Below are 19,237 nucleotides of genomic sequence, written 5' to 3'. Positions count from 1 at the left end.
TGAGTCTATTTCTATTTATTTATTTATTTATTTATTTATTTATTTATTTATTTATTTGTGTTGCGTCTTCGTTGCTGTGCGCAGGCTTTCTTTAGTTGCGGCGAGCGGGGTCTACTGTTTGTTGCGGTGCACAGGCTTCTCATTGCGGTGGCTTCTCTTGTTGCAGAGCACGGGCTCTAGGCGCACAGGCTTCAGTAGTTGTGTCTTACAGGCTCTAGAGCGTGGACTCTAGAGCGCAGTCTCAATAGTTGTGGTGCACGGGCTTAGTTGTTCCGTGGCATGTGGGATCTTCCCGGACCAGGGCTTGAACCCGTGTCCTCTGCTTTGGCAGGCAGATTCTTAACACTGTGCCACCAGGGAAATCCTTCTATTTCTGTTTTGTAAATAAGTTCATTTGTATCATTTTTTTTAGATTCCACATATAAGTGATATCATGATATTTGTCTTTCTCTGTCTGACTTACTTCACTAAATGTGATAATCTCTAGGTCCATTCATGTTGCTGCAAATGGCATTACTTCATTCATTTTTATGGCTGAGTAATATTCTATTGTGTGTGTGTATATATATATATATATATATATATATATATATATATATATATACACACCACATCTTCTTTAATCATTCATCTGCTGATGGACTTTTAGGTTGCTTCCATGTCTTAGCTATTGTAAATAGTGCTGCTGTGAGCGTTGGGATACATGTATCTTTTCAAATTAGAGTTTTCTCCATATATATGCCCTGGATTGTGATTGCAGGATCATATGGTAGCTATCTGTAGTTTTTTAAAGAATCTCCATACTGTTCTCTATGGTAGCTGCACCAATTTACATTCTCACCAACTTTATCGGAGGGTTCCTTTTTCTCCACACCCTCTCCAGCATTTATTATTTGTAGACTTTTAATGATGGCCATTCTGACTGGTGTGAGGTGATACCTCATGGTAGCTTTGATTTGCATTTGTCTAATAATTAACCATATTGAGCATCTTTTCATGTGCCTACTGGCCATCTGTATGTCTTCTTTGGAGAAATGTCTATTAAGGTCTTCTGCCCATCTTTTGATTAGGTTGTTTTTTTGTTTTTTGATATTAAGCTTTATGAGCTGTTTGTATATTTTGGAAATTAATCCCTTGTTGCTAGCATCATTTGCAAATATTTTCTCCCAGTCCATAGGTTGTCTTTTAGTTTTGTTTATGGTTTCCTTTGCTGTGCGAAAGCTTTTAAATTTATTAGGTCCCATTTGTTTATTTTTGTTTTTATTTCCTTTACTCTAGGAGACAAAACCAAAAAATATTGTGACAATTTATGTCAAAGGGTCTTCTCCCTATGTTTTCCTCTGGGAGTTTTGTAGTATCCAGTTTTACATTTAGGTCTTTAATCCACTTTGAGTTTATTTTTGTCTATGGTGTTAGAGAATGTTCTAATTTTATTCTTTTACATGTAGCTGTCAGTTTTCCCAGCACCACTTATTGAAGAGACTGTCTTTTCTCCATTGTATATTCTTGCTTGCTTTGTTGTAGATTAGTTGACCATAAGGGCATGTGCTTATTTTGAGGCTTTCTATCTATTCCATTGATCTATAGGTCTGTTTTTGTGCCAGCACCATACTGTTTTGATGACTGTATCTTTGTAGTATAGTCTGAAGTCAGGGAAAGTGATTCTTCCAGCTCCATTCTTCTTTCTCAAGATTGTTTTGTCTAGTTGGGGTCATAAAAATTAAAAATTTTTTTTGTTCTAGTTCTGTGAAAAATGTCATTGGTAGTTTGATAGTGATTTCATTGGATCTGTAGATTGCCTTGGGTAGTATGGTCATTTTAAAAATATTGATTCTTCCAATCCAAAAACACAGTATATCTTTCTATCTGCTTGTGTTGTCTTCAATTTCTTTCATCAGCATTTGATAGTTTTCAGAGTACAGGTCTGTTGCCTCCTTAGGTAAGTTTATTCCTAGGTATTTTATTCTTTTTGATGCAGTGGTAAATGGGATTGTTTCCTTAATTTCTCTTTCTGATATTTTGTTGTCAGTGTATAGAAATGCAACAGATTTCTGTATATTAATTTCATATCCAGCAACTTTGCCAAATTCATTGATGAGCTCTAGTAGTTTTCTGGTAGCATCTTCAGGATTTTCTATGTATAGTATCATGTCACCTGTAAACAGTGACAGTTTTACTTCTTCTTTTCCAATTTGGATTCCTTTTATTTATTTTTTTCTTCTCTAATTGCTGTGTCTAGTACTTCCAAAACTATATTGAATAAAAGTGGTGAGAGTGGGCATCCTTGTGTTGTTCCTGATCTTAGAGGAAATGCTTTCAGCTTTTAACCATTGAGTATGATGTTAGCTGTGGGTCTGTCATATATGGCCTTTATTATGTTGAGGTAGCTTCCCTCTATACCCACTTTCTGAAGAGTTTTTATCATAAATGGATGTTGAATTTTATCAAAAGATATTTCTGCATCTTTTGAGATGATCATGTGGTTTTTATTCTTCAGTTTGTTCTTGTGGTATGTGACATCGATTGATTTGCAGATATTGAAAAATCTTTGCATCCCTGGGATAACCCATTTGATCATGGTGTATGATCATTTTAATGTATTGTTGCATTCGGTTTGGTAGTATTTTGTTGAGGATTTTTGCATCTGTGTTCGTCAGTGATATTGGACTATAATTTTCTTTTTTTGTGATATCCTTGTTTGGTTTTGGTATCAGGGTGATGGTGATCTCATAGAATGACATTGGAAGTGTTCCTTCCTCTGCAAGTTTTTGAAATATTTTCAGAGGTTTGGTGTTAACTCTTCTCTAAATGTTTGGTAGAATTGACCAGTGAAGCCATCTGGTCCTGGACTTTTGCTTTTGGGGAGTTTTTAAACTACTGATTCAATTTCAGTACTTGTAATTGGTTCGCTCATATTTTCTATTTCTTCCTGGTTCAGTCAGGAGATTTTACCTTTCTAAGAATTTGTCCATTTCTTCTAAGTTGTCTATTTTATTGGTGTATAGCTGTTCATAGTAGTCTCTTATGATCCTTTGCGTTTCTGTGGTGTTGGTTTTAACTTCTCTTTTTTCTCTGTTTTTATTGATTTGGGCCCTCTTCCTTTTTTTTCTTGATGAGTTTGGCCAAAAGGTTTGTCAATTTCATTTGTCTTTTCAAAGAACCAGCTTTTAGTTTCATTGATCTTTTGTATTATTTTTATAGTCTCTATTTCATTTTTTTCTGCTCTGATCTTTATGATTTCTTTCCTTTTACTAACTTTGGGTTTTGTTTGTTCTTTTCTCCAGTTGCTTTAGGTGTAAGGTTAGGTTGTTTATTTGAGATTTTTTTTCTTGTTTCCTGAGGTAAGATTGAATCACTATAAACGTCCCTCTTAGAATTGCTTTTGCTGCATCCCTTAGGTTTTGGATCATTGTGTTTTCACTTTCATTCATCTCTAGGTACTTTTTGATTTCCTCTTTGATTTCTTCAGTGATCCATGGTTGTTTAGTAGCTTATTGTTTAGGTTTCATGTGTTTGTGTTTTTTGCAGTTTTTTTCTTGTAGTTGATTTCTAGCCTTATAGCATTGTGGTCTGAAAAGATGCTTGATATGATTTCAGTTTTCTTAAATTTACAGAGGCTTGCTTTGTGGTCCAGCATGTGATCTCTCCTGGAGAATGTAGTGTGTGTACTTGAAGACAATGTGTATTCTTGTACTCTGCCTTCAGGAGGCTCTGAGACTCTAGGTCAGAGGAACTCAGGAACATGGGTTTTTTTCTTTCATAAAGCACTCCCAAGTTGGTTCTAAGGTAGGTGTCCTCAAAGCACACTCTGATCATCGTTGGATGAAAAGGTAACTGTAGTAGTCCACCCGGGAGAGAATAAACATCGTTGTCCCTTCCTGGCTTCTGGTGGTGGCTATCAATCCTTGGTGTTCCTTGGATTGTAGCTGCAGTCACCCCATTCTCTGCTTCTGTCACCCATGACACTGCCCCTGTGTGTCTCTTTCCTCTTGCTAAAAGACACCAGTCATATTAGATTAAGGAACCTTTCTACTCCAGTATGACCTCACCTTTACTAAACTAATTACCTCTGCAAAAATCCTATTTCCAAATACAGGTCACATTCTAAGGTGCTGGAAGTTAGGACTTCAGTATATCTTTTTGGAAGACTCAGTTTAACCCACAACAGAGTGGGGAAGGGGATGTGGCTAGAATAGGTCAGGGATTCTGAAATCAGAGTCAGTAACTGGTCCAGCATGACTCTCTAAAGGTCTCTTGAGAAACAAGCTAAAATTACAGGTTTCTTTAACCTGACCTCCAGAGTCTGACTTTGGAAGTATGAGATTGTGCCTTAGAATCTGTATTAATTACCCCTCTGCAGGAAATACCCACGTGGAGGAGCCCTACCAGAAGCATTCACTAAATTGATGTTTGACAAATGCACTGGGTAAATGATAAGTTATGACCACATAAAGCTTATGCAATAAGCACATGTAGCCACGTGTAATATCTTCACAGTGCACGGCCACCATGTGTTCCTCTATTCCGGCAGAGGCAGGTAAGTGGTGTTCACAGATTATGCTTGTTGAACTGATCACCCCATGCTTTTAAAGAAAATTAAGACTCCTCTTAACAGCAATTGTTTATAAAATTAAGCACAGTTTCGATGTTTTTGTTTTTCCACTATTTTAACTATCAAAGGAATGAGGAAAATTGGGTCATTCACTCCCATGATGACTGTTTTCTTTTCATTAATAGTGGCAAAAGCTCTTCTTGAAGTTGAACCAAAATGCAAATATGAGCTCCCCCAGGCCTTTTAAGGATTTCAGGAGGCCATGCATTTGATCAAAATTGCATGTTTAAAAATCCTCCTTTCAGGATAGAATACAGATAGAATATAGATGGACTGAAGGTAAAAGCGCTCTTTGCTGCAGACACACTCAATAATATATACATTGTTAATCCCTGATCATTTCCAAGTAATTGTAGGCTTCTTCATGGAACCAATTTTCTGTTTTGGAGACTAAGATAATTCAAATTGCATGTCTTTAAGTATGATAATACGTGGAGTCTGCCAGTGGTTGCTTGTATAACCAATTGGATGTGAATGTGTGTGTCTTGCAATCTAGAGTTTTGTATTTAGTCCTTTCTTTGGCAAGTGAAGTCACACCAATTTAAGTATTAACAAGTGTGTCTCAGGATCACTGAGTTGCATGTTGAGTGGAATTTATAATTTTTATTATGTCGGCTGTTTCAAATAACACATTTTGAAAAAGCAAATGTGGTTGATATGTGAATCATTTGTACTCAGTTCATAGTTTCCTTTCATTTTTTTTTACTTATACTTGTGGTCCAAAGGGACTTTTTTCAGTAACAGTGTTATTGTTGCTGATCTGTATTTAGTTTGCAAAATTCCATCCAGTATGTCTATTTGCCTCTCTGGTGACGTGGCATATAAAGTGAGGTACAGATTTTTGATGATTCTTGGCATGTCTGGTGCATAAAGTATTTTGCCTAAATCATTATCTCATAGAAAGCATGTTTAGTATGAATTAGCAAATTTTAAACAGGTTTGTATACGGTATGCATAGATCTAGATTTAGGAAGAGTGCGAGAGGATGCAGATGAGTCTGTGAACTTTCCTCAGGGTCAGGTTGGCGATAGAATGGGAAGACTATTCCTATTCGTAGTATCTTTTTGGTTCTATCCTCCACTGAGGCTGAAACCTTGATTTCCAGAGTCTTAGAGAAGGGTTGCATATTTTCTAGAAAGACCCACTATTCTTCGTGTCTCTGCATCAATAGTCCTCAAAGAGAAGCAGGAGAATCTAAGCTGAATAACACGCGCACGCCAAATAGTCCAAAGACCAGCTATGGTATTCCACGTAAATATTTAGACCTTCACTGGAAAACAGCAGCTTCAGGCAAAGAGTAACATATATATTATAGTTCAGTCTCAGAATTAACCGGCTGTTCATCATCGAGTCATTGGGTTTTCTCACTTTGTTGTAATGGTTTCCTTTTGGCTGCAGCTCATCTTTTTTTTTTAACTTTAGAAACTGTATTTTAAAAAATTAATTTATTTTTTAAATTGAAGTATATTTGATATACAATGTTGTGTTGGTTTCATCTTCATCATCATGCTTCAGTTCTTTCACTGGTGTACTAATTAATTAACGTAAAAATATTTTTCAAATATGATAAATAGTATAATGCAATAAAAGAGCAAAATGCAAAAATTAATGCATAAGGAAGAAAAGAAGAAATCCATGGGCTGTAAGACACTCCTCGTGAAATGGACGATTACAATGAAGATAATCTTGGTCTTTAGAATATTTATTCGTTCACCATGTATTTACTGAAGATTTCTATGTATCGGACATTGTTCTGACGATGAATGGAATGTGGTTTTCGCTTTAAAGACTCACAGGTTGGAAGGAAGTTAGTGAAGTAGATTAAGAATCACAGCATTGTGAAAATATGACCTTAGAGAAAGGAGGGCTGTGTCGTGGAGCACAGAGGCAGTCGTTCTTGAGAAGTAAAGAAAGTCAGGTCTTTGGTTTGCAAAGACCAGGTCCACTCAGATGAGCTCAAATAAAAATGGGGTCATTGAATGACATGAGGGATTTTCAGAGAAACAAAATGCAGAGGGTGTCTGGTCTCAAGAGTAGCCACTCCACATCTGGCTCTCTCCATCTCTAAGTGGTCTCATTCTGCTTCTTTCTACATGTACTTTCTCCAATACCAAGTCACTGGTATTTTATAGAACAACATACTTTTCTCAATAGGGTCTTTTTTCTTCTTTTGTTTTAAATAAAGTTGCCTGCAGTCATCTTCAAGGTTGCATTTTATGCTTAACAAATTAAGAAATTGGAAATTATTGACATTTCCAGTTCAGTCTTCTCTGTAGATCAAAATATTTATAAACAAGAAAATACTCTTTACAGTTTCTTAGGTACCTGCTAAGTTTGGAGCAAATTCTGCTAAATAGAGTTTATTCTTAATTCTAATGTTTAGTATTTAAATACATAACTATTTCAGACTGAATGTTTTCACATTTTATTTACAATGTTAATTTTTTCATAGACTTTTTTTTTTTTTTTTTGCGGTACGCGGGCCCCTCACCACTGCGGCCTCTCCCGCTGCAGAGCATAGGCTCTGGATGCGCAGGCCCAGTGGCCATGGCTCAGGGGTCCAGCCGCTCTGCGGCATGCGGGATCCTCCCGGACCGGGGCACAAACCCGCGTCCCCCGCATCGGCAGGCGGACTCCCGACCATTGCGCCACCAGGGAAACCCCATAGACATTTTTTTATTAAAATTTTTTAATTGCAGTGTAGTCGACATACAATACTATATTAGTTTCAGGTGTCCATCATAGTGGTTTGACATTTACATACATTATGATCACCACAGTAAGTCCAGTAACCATCTGTCACCATACAAAGGTATTACAGTATTATTGATCATATTCCCTATGCTGAAATTATATCTCCGAGATTTACGTATTTTATAACTGGAAGTTTCTACCTCTTAATTCCCTTCACCAATTTCACCCAGCCCCCTCCCCCTCCCCCTTCCCCTCACCTACAGTGTTGAATTTTTAAATTGAGTTTACAGGGGTCATTCACAGTAATGTCAGATGTTTCACCTTTAACAGAATGAATTTCCAAAAATTTACTTTTGATTCTATGAACTGGATGAAGAAAACAAAGTTATTATTGGAATTAACTGTATTTTGCATTTGAAGTATCAAATGATATTGACAAAATTTGCATGGTTTAACTTTTGAGAAGTTCTCCTCTGCTCATGGATCCAACATATGGACAGTTATTGCTTCACTTTTTGTATATGCATGAAACAACTTGGAACTGAAAATAAGCAAAAGTAATTCAACAAAGCATTGAATGGTCTAAATGAAAAGTCAGGGTTCATGGACGAATGTGATACACCTTGCACAGCCACACATGTTAACTTGTCAATTTTAGGCACAGTCTTCCTAAAATAACTTCTAACTTTTCATAGCAGTTATAATGCTTCTTCAATAGATCGTGTGTCTTATGGATTTCATAAGGTCAAAAAAGTTTTGGTAGAGTGCTGAGGCCAGAAACTAGATGATAAAAATAGGTGCTGATTTTGAAGGATGTGACCCATTTGATTCAAAAGTGGAGTGTTGGAATTTTATTTTTAATAATATAATATTTTATTTCTTTAAAAAAATTTATTTCTTTTATTTATTTATTTTTGGCTATGTTGGGTCTTCACTGCTGCAGGTGGGCTTTTCTCTAGTTGCAGCGAGCGGGGGGCTACTCTTTGTTGTGGTACGCAGGCTTCTCTTTGCGGTGGCTTCTCTTTGTTGTGGAGCATGGGCTCTAGAGCGCAGGCTCAGTAGTTGTGGCGCACGGGCTTAGTTGCTCTGCGGCATGTGGGATCTTCCTGGACCAGGGGTCGAACCTGTGTCCCCTGCGTTGGCAGGCAGATTCTTAACCACTGTGCCACCAGGGAAGTCCCAATAATATAATTTTTTAAATAATAAAATTTAATGTGCATTTCAGTCTCCTAAGTGTCAGTGACCTCACTGTAACTCAAAAAGTATATAGCATTCATAGACTAAAGATACACAGGAACAAATGCAATTATATTTTCCCCCAGAACAGAAGGATACAACCAGCTAATATTGAGCAGAGCAGATAAACAAGGTCACACTCAGGCCGTGGCAGGTCCTAAGTGTCAGCCCTGAGGAGTAGGCTGGCATCTCAGTGCCACTTGACTCCTCTGTGTTCTTCGTCCTTCGGTGGCCTGGGTTCCTGCTCTTTTTGCTGCTCCTGCTGCTTCAGGGTGGAGGGGCAAAATGTGCTGGGAGTCCACTGAGAAGGGTTAACCTAGAGGAGGAAGAGGAGGAAGATAGCCGCTCTTTCTGGAAGGGTGAAGAGTTTACCCTTCAGGTCATCCGACTTAAATCTTGCTTGTGCTGTTCATGAACTTGGTGACTTAGGGAAAACCTTCAGTCTCTCGGGATCTCAGTTCCCTTATTTATAAAATGAGGAACTGGCATGATGACTTCTCTAACTTTGATATGAAAAGACTCCAAGTTCTGGGACTTCTCCGGTGGTGCAGTGGTTAAGACTCCACCTTTCAGGGCTTCCCTGGTGGCGCAGTGGTTGAGAGTCCACCTGCCGATGCAGGGGACTCGGGTTCGTGCCCCGGTCCGGGAGGATCCCACATGCCGCGGAGCGGCTGGGCCCGTGAGCCATGGCCGCTGAGCCTGCGCGTCCGGAGCCTGTGCTCCGCAACGGGAGAGGCCACAACAGTGAGAGGCCCGCGTGCCGCAAAAAAAAAAAAAAAAAAAAAAAAAAAAGACTCCACCTTTCAAAGCAGGGGTCGCGGGTTGGACCCCTGGTTGGGGAACTAAGAGCCCACGTGCCTTGGGGTATGGCCGAAAATTTTAAAATAAATAAATTTTTAAAAAATAAATAAGTTGCACATCTCTTTAAAAATAAAAACAACAAAGATTCTAAGTTCTGTAATTCAATGGCAGAACTCTTTTTTCCTTCCTCCCTTCTTTCTTTCTTTCTTCCTTCCTTTCTCTCTCTCTCTCTCTCTCTCTCTCTCTCTCTTTCTTTCTTTCTTTCTCTGTATGTTAGTTACAGAAACTATAAAACAGTAACATTTATTTTGACCTTTGAATGTAAGACAATTCTTTGAGGTAAAAAAGTTTTCTTCTGAGATTATTCAGGTAGAATCTTTGCATTTAACATAGGGATTCTGAAAGACAATTACAGAAAACAGCTATAATGCAGAACTCCTTGTGGTGATATCAAATCCAAGAATTAGATTCAAATCCTCTGACAGTTTTCCATCTCCATCAGTCATGTCCAAGTCAAGACATAACAGCATTTCTTCTGTTTCATCCCTTACGTTGGAGTTAAATTCTGCTGGAGACTACACTGCATGTTTTTATTTATTTTTTAAATCCAGAATGCTCTTTGTCATCTGACAGTGCACCATATTAAACTACTTAAAATGCTTTGTGAATGAAATCACATGTCTGAAATGTGGTGTCCGTTACCAGAGCTCTTGAAGGGCAGGCTTGGGTTTAGTCCGTCTCCTTTGTCTTACCTAGTTTCTCAGCCCCGGACATTCTTTCTCTCTCTCTTAAGGCAGATTTCTATGCATAGACAGTTCATTCAGATTGGTAGGGTGGATTGGGTTAAAAAAAAAAATGATGTGGGCAATTTTTACCTGGTTTAAATGGGTTAAAAAGAATCATGGTAATCAGAGCTTCAGGACTGCCCCACCTCTAATTTTGTATTTTCTTTTGATTATATATTTATTTAATATTTATTTATTTGGCTGCCTTCTTTGTGATTGAAGAAGTGCATTGAATTTTCGTAAACACGTAGTTATCTAACTCCTTCCCAACTTAACATGTTTTGACATGAAATCCTTAAATACATATTAACAGTCTCAGCGTTAGAGGCTAAGTACTGTAATGTACACATTTAAGCTCATGTACACAAGAATGTGAACTCGGGAGGGCAGGAATTCCTGTTTGTTTATTGTTATCTACCTTTTGTCGTCAACAGAACTTGATGCTCTGTTTAATAGATTAAATTAACGAATTTAATCGATTTAATTTAATTTAATAGATTAAATTAACGAATATGAGGATAGCCCATGTCCACTGGAGGGTGAGAACCATGCCTGTTTTGTACAGCTCTGTAGCTACAGCCCCTAGAACGGTGTCTGTGTCTCATTTGTTGAGTGAATGAATGGACTTAGGGATTTGGTCCTTGTCATTCAAGTCTTGTTTGGGAGGCAGCTTGGCAAAATATTAAACAGCAGGTACTAATTAGGTACCACAATGGTAAATAATCACTGGACACTCATATTTTAATTGTCCAAATGGTAACATAAAAATTGTTCTAGAGATTCAAAGTCGGAAAATAATATATAACATGCATTACCCCCAAAAGACTTTGACATTGTTGGATTATTTTTATTTCTTTATGTACTGAATAAATCTTTGAGTGCCTCTATGTTCCAGGCAGTATATCCGGTGCTGGTGAGTCAATAGTGAAGAAAAGAGTTGTAGGTCTTGCCCAAATTGAACTCATAATCTAATGGGGAAAAAAGTAATAAATAAAATGTTAATTTTTGAAGGGAAAAATGGGACGTTGTGATAGAGAATAACAGAGAATAGCTGCTCCAGAAAGGATAAACTATAAGAATGGAACCTTTAAGCTGAACTTAAAGGGTGAGAAGGAGTCAGTTCTGTGAAAACATCCCAGGCAGAAGTATGTGTGCAAAGGCACTGAGGCAGCATGGAATTCAGTCACCAAGAGAGCTGTTCTCTATGGGAATAAAGAAAGAGGCAGGTACTGAATGATTTTGAACAGGAGGACATGGTAAATGAATGTACCACGATGAACATGATACAATGACATTTTAAGACATTCACCCTTGCTCAAAAGTGGAGAATGGATTCTGGTGCAGAAGATTGGAAGTGGGTGTTTAATAGTTCATCCAAGGAATGATGGTGAACTTGATTAAGGTATGTTGACTAAACAGTATATGCACAACCTAAAAGTTGAGAGTTATGTTTTATTTGGTGAGAATTTTTAGGACTTCAAGCCAGGGAGGCAGCATCTCAGGTAACCCCGGGAGAACTGCTCCAAGGAGGTGAGGGGGAGAGCCAGGATATATAGTTTTGCAGCAAAGGGCAGTTAGTCTGAACATCAAAGGATTATTGTTAATTAAGGAAAACTAGGTATCTCAAGTTAAGGAACTTGGTGCTTTTCTCTGTAGGGGAAGATGCAAGAGTCTGGGCTCCCTGAAATTGTTCCTTTGATATGCACCTTAGCTCTCTGGGGCCAGTGTTCTGTTTTCACATCCTGCCTTTCCTCAGGGCTCTCTGTGGGGAGTGGCTGCAGTCTGGTGGCTGCTAGATGGCAGGTGTTCTTTTCTTTCCTGAGTCCCCACAGAGCTCACCAGCTCACTGTTGGCAGTGGCTGTGCTGTGATGACGGTGACATTTTTTGTTTACTGATATGACAGGCAGTATTCCATTCATCAGGTAGCAGCAGTGATGAACACGAGGTACGGAAAGGTTTGAGGTAGGATTAAAGAATTTACTGTTGGAAGAAAGTAGAAGAGGGTTAAGGGAGAAGTAAGGAAGGAGGAATTCTCCCGGGCTCCTGGTTGAATTCATGGGAGATAATAGTGCTCTTTACTGAGGTGGAAAATACTGGCGCAAGGAGACAGATCTGGGGTGGGGAAGCATGGATTCAGTGGTGGACAAGTTAAGCTGGAGACGTCTGCCAGATAAACTCAGAGATGTCAGGGCAGAGCATGGAACTAGATTGTGAGTGAGGATCTCAGAGGAGGCCTCTGAGCTGATGATATAGACGTGGGAATCTCTGATATGTTGAGGGCACAGCGATGGAGGACCAGCTGGGCATATTAAAATTCAAACCTTCAGTTTACAGAACATCTACCTGGGGCAGTGAACCCAGGAAAGCGCTTTTCTCATGCCCCGTTACTTTACCCAGTCTTTCACTCTTCACCTGGGCTTATACTTTCTCTACTTGCCCTAGGACCCCTGTCCACATGCATTCACTCTTCCTGACCTTGACTCAATTCTTTAGCTATCTCTCTCACCTGCCCTAGTTTATCCTGCCATCTCCCACCTTTCTGCTCCAGCCCACCCTCCTTTCCGTCTCCTAACCTGGTCGCTCTCATCAGCTGCTTTTCAACCTTTAGGCTCTCACTGTCTGCTACATACCATATTCTAAGTCCTACAAATCTCTGAAGGTGTGGCGTCCTTTCCAATATTATTATATATCTGTCAGTACATCAGTAAAAATGAGTCTGCATTCCTACAAGAAGGAGGAGGAAGAAGAAAGGAATGGGGGCGATTATTGGTTATAGGGCATTTGTAGATCAGGTTCCAATCTCCACGTGAATCAGGCAATAGAATTTGTTTTCATGAGACATCTGCCTCAAATTTTCAAGTAATGTCATGAGATAGAAACATTTTTTTTTTACTAGGAAGATAAGATGCTAGATGATCAGGATTCCTATTACTACCGAGCAGGACCCTGTAGGGCTCCTGGGCACAAAAACCTTTGTGTCCCCCATTTCTTGATTATAGGAAATAGGCTTAATTCAGCCTCCGTGACCTTCCCTGAGTTCCTATGGGCAGGTTCAGACAGTTGCTAATTAGGGAATGGAGGGGATGCAGGAGACAAGGGAGGAACAGTCAAAAGAAACAATAGTACAGCCTTGGGCCAGGGTCCTGGTTCCCCAACAAGGGATATACGTATCTTTGAGCTGTTTTGCAGATACTGAAACCCCTGCCAGGTGGAAGAAGTTGAAAAGGTATGGTACTCACAAGCAGACACACCCCAGAGGGGTTGGAACCAGAAGGTTGATGATGCCAACTCCCACTTACCTCCCCACCAATCAGAAGATTGTCCATGAGCTGATCACGCCCTCTTTGATAGTTTTTTAGTTTATAGTTTATAGATCACGCCCTCCTTTATAGTTTTACTATAAAACTCCTCACTACCCCCTCCAAGTTGGGACACACAGTCTTGAGGGCATTCGCCCGCTGTGGCCCCCTTTGCTTCTCCTTCACCCAAAACTCTGTCTCCAAGAATTAATTCGGTGTTGGGGTACAGAGACCGGATCCGGCTTCACTATTACCATTTGAATTCCCTCTCAACACCATGAATATCCATAGTAGTACAGTATTTGATATATTTTAAGTTCTTAATAGTTACTGATTAAATGAAATTTGTTCTGTAAATATATCCAAAGGTTTTGAGAAGTATCACTCTGCGATACCTTATGCCACCACTCACTTTAACTGTTTACACCCTCAATCCTATATCTCTGTTGCCCATTTATCTGCATCCCCCCCTTTACTGGGCCTTGACGTCAGAGGTTCCAAGATTGTAACTTTTCCCCCAAAATTACCATGCCAATCTGATGAGCAGTTGTTTTAAATAGAAGTATAATTGACCTACAACACTATGTTAGTTCCAGGTGTACAACATAGTGATTCAATACTTCTATACGTTACAAAATGATCACTGTGATAAGTCTAGTTACCGTGTGTCACTATACAAAGTTGATGAGCAGTTTTTTAAAGAACTCACTTTATAGTAATAATTTGCATCTCCTGGAGGCATGTTGAATTATTGATTACAGATCTTCTGGTGTTCATTCCTGAAAGGAAAATCAGCGAATCATCTTATTCAAATATTTTCCAGACTCTCAGGTCCAGAAAAGACCAGTGTATGCAAATTGTACAAGGATTTTCAATATTCTTTACTACACGTAAAATTTCAGAGTGAATTCCACTTTAAGGTATCCATTTAGCATGGGGACAGGGATTTCATCTGTTAACATTTTGCTAGATTAAAAAAAAGTAATACCACGATAGTCTTTCTAGACTACCTGGATAACAACGTTTCTCTGTGCGCATACCTCACTATAAGTAGCTTTCATTTTTAGTAAAGAATCTATACAGTTTGAAAAAAATCTAAAGAATAAAAATCTAATGTTTTTAAACTGTATGTACTCGGGATGAACACACTACATGCTTGTTCGTGACACGTACCCTGTGTAGGGATGTTGTCATTTGGCTCTATTTCTGTACAAAGGGATCCAAGGCAAAAGAAGGTTGACCAGCTCTTTGCATTTGCCAGGTTGAAGCCAGGAGCTTCATGAGGAATTAGGAAGGCTCTTTGTGATTCCCCAAACACTTTGGAATCAGAAGAGCCCCAGAGCCCCAGAAGGCTGCCGTGTGACAACGGAGTTCCAAGAATGTTGTCACAAAGAAGGACTAAGCAGTTGTGAGAAGGAAGGGTTGACCTGTGACTTTCTAGAACCTTCAACGTTAAAATCTACTGGTTGGATCTGTTAGGAAATTTTCCCCAGGAATATAATGCAGTAGGAGTCAGAAGGTTAGACAGAAACCAGTTACAGAAATGGGTTTTATTGTTTGTTTGCTAGATCCGCCTATAAACCATATAAAGTGTGTTTGTGGAAGGGGTGTAGAATATGTCAACCTATCCACCATCCAGTGCTGTGATCATGCAGCCTTTCTTAGCCCAAATATTTCTCCTGACCACTCCCACCATTGGATATTGACTTCTTCTCATGCTATTTTCACCTCAGTGCGTTGCCCTTCCTCAAAGGGCTATACTACTTTTCCCGCCAGTACAGAATTTCCAAAGGAGAAACCAGGGGTCTGTCTTGCTCTTGAAGTACTGTGTTGGAGTATTTACTGTTCAATCACCTTCAACAAATAATTGTTGAGCACCTACTTTGAAAGTTCTACAGAGGACAAAAGTGTAAATTACAGACCACAGGGATGTTTTTCCATCTGAGCTGGATGAGTCAGGCGAGTTCCTGTGCCCAAAATCACTTCAGTTTCTTGAAGCACCTACATGCCCTTCCGTCTTCATGGGAGAGCTTGCTTTAGCCACTGTGGGATTGTGTAAGTAGCCAGGAGTGGTGTCAGGAAATTCTTCTCTACGTGTCTCCAACCTTCCCTCTCTCCACCCTGTGTCTTTCCTCTTCTTTCAGCTCTCTCCCTTTACCTTTATTTCCTGTCCCACCTCTGTATCAACACCTCCTCTCTTTTTGTTTTTCTGCTGTATCTTGCTGTCTTCCTAAACTGGCCGACAACTATTTTTATTTCTCTGCCAAGCTTTGGATATGTATTTCCTGAAAGACCTAAAATGCTTTTCTACTTGCAGTTTCGCTCTCCATTCTAAATCTCTTCATGCCCAGGGGCTGGGTAGGTGTCTGATTAGGAATGATACCTGTCTGCCCTGGTTTCGCATCAGAACATCAGTTTGACATCTGAAGACAAATCACAGAGCTATACCCATCCTTTCCCAGTGTCGTCTGCTTACCGAGGTGCTTATACAAGTGGCCCCATCTCTAGAGATGGGGAAGAGTTCAGCCTGTCACCTGGTTCCCATTTCTCAGCTAATGGGACGGAGGCACAAACCTGTAAAACAAGTAGGTTTGTTTCCAAATGAAAACCAGATGTGCTGAATCCCACCGGAGTACTGGGTCCACTCTCTGTCACGTGTCTTAGCAGGTGCGGAAGGGTGCCCTTACCTAATTTTCACTACTAATCAACCCCAGCATTCCTTTACCTGAAAAAGTAGCAATCCAAATAAACTTTCAGTTACTGTAGCTAGAAATTACAACCGCTCTCTGCAAGGAGCTGAACGGGAGTGCCACACTTAGCTTCTGATGCCAAATATCACATTGCCTGACATCTCGATGCTGAAGAGTTCTCTTTACCAGTTAATTTTTGCTTTAGGGAATGAACCACCAGTTATCAGATCCCCTGAACACTTGTATAAATCTCTGAGACAATATCTTCAGAAGGAAATAGTCCTTTTTTTTCCTCTTTCGCTTCAAGAAACTTGTGCCAATAATCAAATGTGCTTTTATTCTCAGTTCTATTCACATGAATCCTCCAACTTATATCTTTTTCTTTCGGGTTTTCTTTGTTTTCAGACCAGAAGAGCACTTTAAGTAAAATTTATGGAATTTAAAAATGCCCAAGGCTTAATAACACACTGTTGGAATATTTGAATATAGCTGAATTTACAGCAGTAAAGTTATGTGTTGGAGGGTTGTTGGCAAAGGACAAAGGTTGGAGTTGTCCCAGGAAACATTTTCTCACATAGTTGGTCATTGACTCAAATGGCAAGTGTTCTGGAATCATACTCACGTGACATTGGTGGGTCTCTGGAAGTAAGAAGTTAGTTCCTTCTTATTGAAAGATCAAGAATGTGTGTTAAATGCAGCACCTGCTGTCTGTAAGATGCCAGGGCCAAGACTGGAGAAGTCCCTGGAGACACATAAGACCTGGGTCCTGCCCACAATGAACTTAACAATCTAGTTGGGAAGTTAAGACATTACATCGTGGTCCCAAAGACATCATTAAAGATGCAAACATTCTCGCGTCTACCTTCAAAATATACAGAGTCAGGGCATTTCTTATCATGTCCATTGCTGCCACCCTGCTCTAAGCCACCATCATCTCTCATCCCGATTATTGCTGTAATCTCCCAAGTGGTATCTCTGTGCTTCCACTGTGGCCCCGTTTAACCTACACTCAACAAAACAATCAAGGTGATCCAGTTAAAGAGTGAGTTGGATCATGTCAGTCCTCTGTCGAAAGCCCTTCGAAGCTCCTGGACCCACTCAGAGTAGAGCCAGTGTTCTTGCAGTATACAAGTGTTCTTGCAGTATACAAGGGTCTACACACAGTCCAGCCACCCACACCTTCTTTGACTCTCTGCTCTCAACTTTTACCAGTTTTCCTCTTGCATGTTCTGCTCCATCCATGCTCTCACCCCCTTGCTTTTCCTGGACTACACCAGGAATGTTGCGACCTCAGGGCCTTTGCACTTGCTGACCCCTCTGCCAGCAATCCTCTATACCCTGATGACTATTCACCCCTCACATGCTCAGGTGTTCATTCACAGTGAGGACTTTTTAGACCCCGTTATCTTAAACTGGGCTCTCATATGCACCCATTTGCGCACGTGCCCACACACACACTTTTTTTTTTAATTGGAGTATAGTTGCTTTACACTGCTGTGTCAGTTTCTGCTGTACAGCAAAGTGAATCAGCCATTCGTATACATATGTTCCCTCTTTTTTTGGATTTCCTTCCCATTTAGGTCACCACGGAGCACCAAGTAGAGTTCCCTGTGCTATATAGTAGGTTCTCATTAGTTACCTGTTTTATACATAGTAGTGTATATATGCCAATCCCAATCTCCCAATTCATCCCACCACTATCCCTTTCCCCCTTGGTATCCATACGTTTCTTCCCTATGTCTGTGTCTCTGTTTCTGCTTTGCAAATAAGATCACCTATACCATTTTTCTAGATTCCATATATATGGGTTAATATACTATAAAAAATACGGAACGCTTCCTGAATTTGCGCATCATCCTTGCACAGAGGCCATGCTAATTTTCTGTGTTCCCATTTTAGTATATGTGCTGCCAAAGTGAGCACCACACACACTCTCTTGCTTGCTTTAACTTTTTTCCATATAGATACCACCATACGAAACCCTAATAGTTTGTGTGTTATCTGTCTTTTCCCCAGTAGGAGCTAAGCTAGTTTTTTTTTTTTTTTTCCAGTTTTGTTTGCCGTATCTTTAGCACCTAGAATGGTGCCTGACACACAGTAGGTGGCCAATAAATATTTATTGAATGATTATTGTTATTTTGAGCATGAGGTGTTGTATTAGTTTCTTTGGGCTGCTGTAACAAAGTATCACGAACTAGGTTGCTTAAAGCACAGACATTTATTGTCTCACAGCTCTGGAGGATAGAAATCTGAAATCAAGGTGTCTGCAGAGCCATGCTTCCTCTAAAATCTGTAGAGGAGAATCTTGACTTGCCTCTGCCAGCTTCTGGCAGCCTCAGGTGTCAACTTCAGCTGCAGCACTTCAATCCCTACCCCCGTTGTCACATGACATTCTCTCCTCATTTGGGGTGGAAGGAAAACTATTCCCTTTTATGTCATCTCACCTCCCTTTTTCCTCTAAAATTTGGCCAGACTAATATCCCATCAATACAGCTCTGGTCCAGCATCTACTCAGACCAGAAACCTTCAGCATCTATAAGTTGTCTGAATTCTCTAGTCTAGAATTTGAGGTTTTCCACATTCTGTTTGCCATCCACTATCACATAACCTGTGACCTATCTAACTTGTAGGATTTGCTTCTCCCCATAGGTACCCTTTGGGGCATCCCCACACATGTCTCGTCTTATGCTTTTCTTTCAACCCTTCTTTAGTGAAACCATTACATAAAGACTTTCCTGCCATCTTCCTTCCTAAGTCCAACATCTCCATCTTCAAAGCATGCATGCAAGATTACCCCTACCTTTTTGAGGGCATTCATTATTTCCTATCCTGTCTTTTAGGTATATGTGAATGAAGCTTTTGTCTCCTCTAAATTAGGATGATAAACATACCAGTAGCGTGATTTTTTGGTTGATAAAACTTGTGAGAAGATTGTACATTTAAATTTTAATAAAGCTTTTGTTGTTCTGAATCAAAGAATGCGAGGTTTCAGATGTAAGAACATGTCTTTCCTCAGTTGTTTTCTGAGATAGCAATACACAGTGATGAAATGAGGTCAAGATTCAGAGGGAAGGGTTTGAGAAAGAAGAATTAAGAAATGTGGAGGAAGTTGGGTGGAT

At 39.7% G+C, this 19,237-nt stretch overlaps 1 protein-coding gene and 1 non-coding gene across 2 annotated transcripts in view; one reads left to right on the top strand and one right to left on the bottom strand.

Annotated features, from left to right (window-relative positions):
* The window catches only part of FBXL7 (F-box and leucine rich repeat protein 7), a 415,738-nt gene that overhangs the window by 204,679 nt on the left and 191,822 nt on the right, over nucleotides 1-19,237 (top strand). The gene's annotated exons all lie outside the window — the stretch shown is intronic.
* Nucleotides 17,940-18,041, bottom strand: LOC132423735 (U6 spliceosomal RNA). Its single transcript, XR_009519055.1, has one exon. It is a non-coding gene; the product is annotated as a U6 spliceosomal RNA (small nuclear RNA).

Source organism: Delphinus delphis, chromosome 3 (genome assembly GCF_949987515.2).
Source record: "Delphinus delphis chromosome 3, mDelDel1.2, whole genome shotgun sequence".
NCBI classification, from domain to species: Eukaryota; Metazoa; Chordata; class Mammalia; order Artiodactyla; family Delphinidae; genus Delphinus; species Delphinus delphis.
The sequence above is the reverse complement of the archived record's forward strand: the minus strand, read 5'-3'. Positions and strand labels throughout refer to the sequence as shown.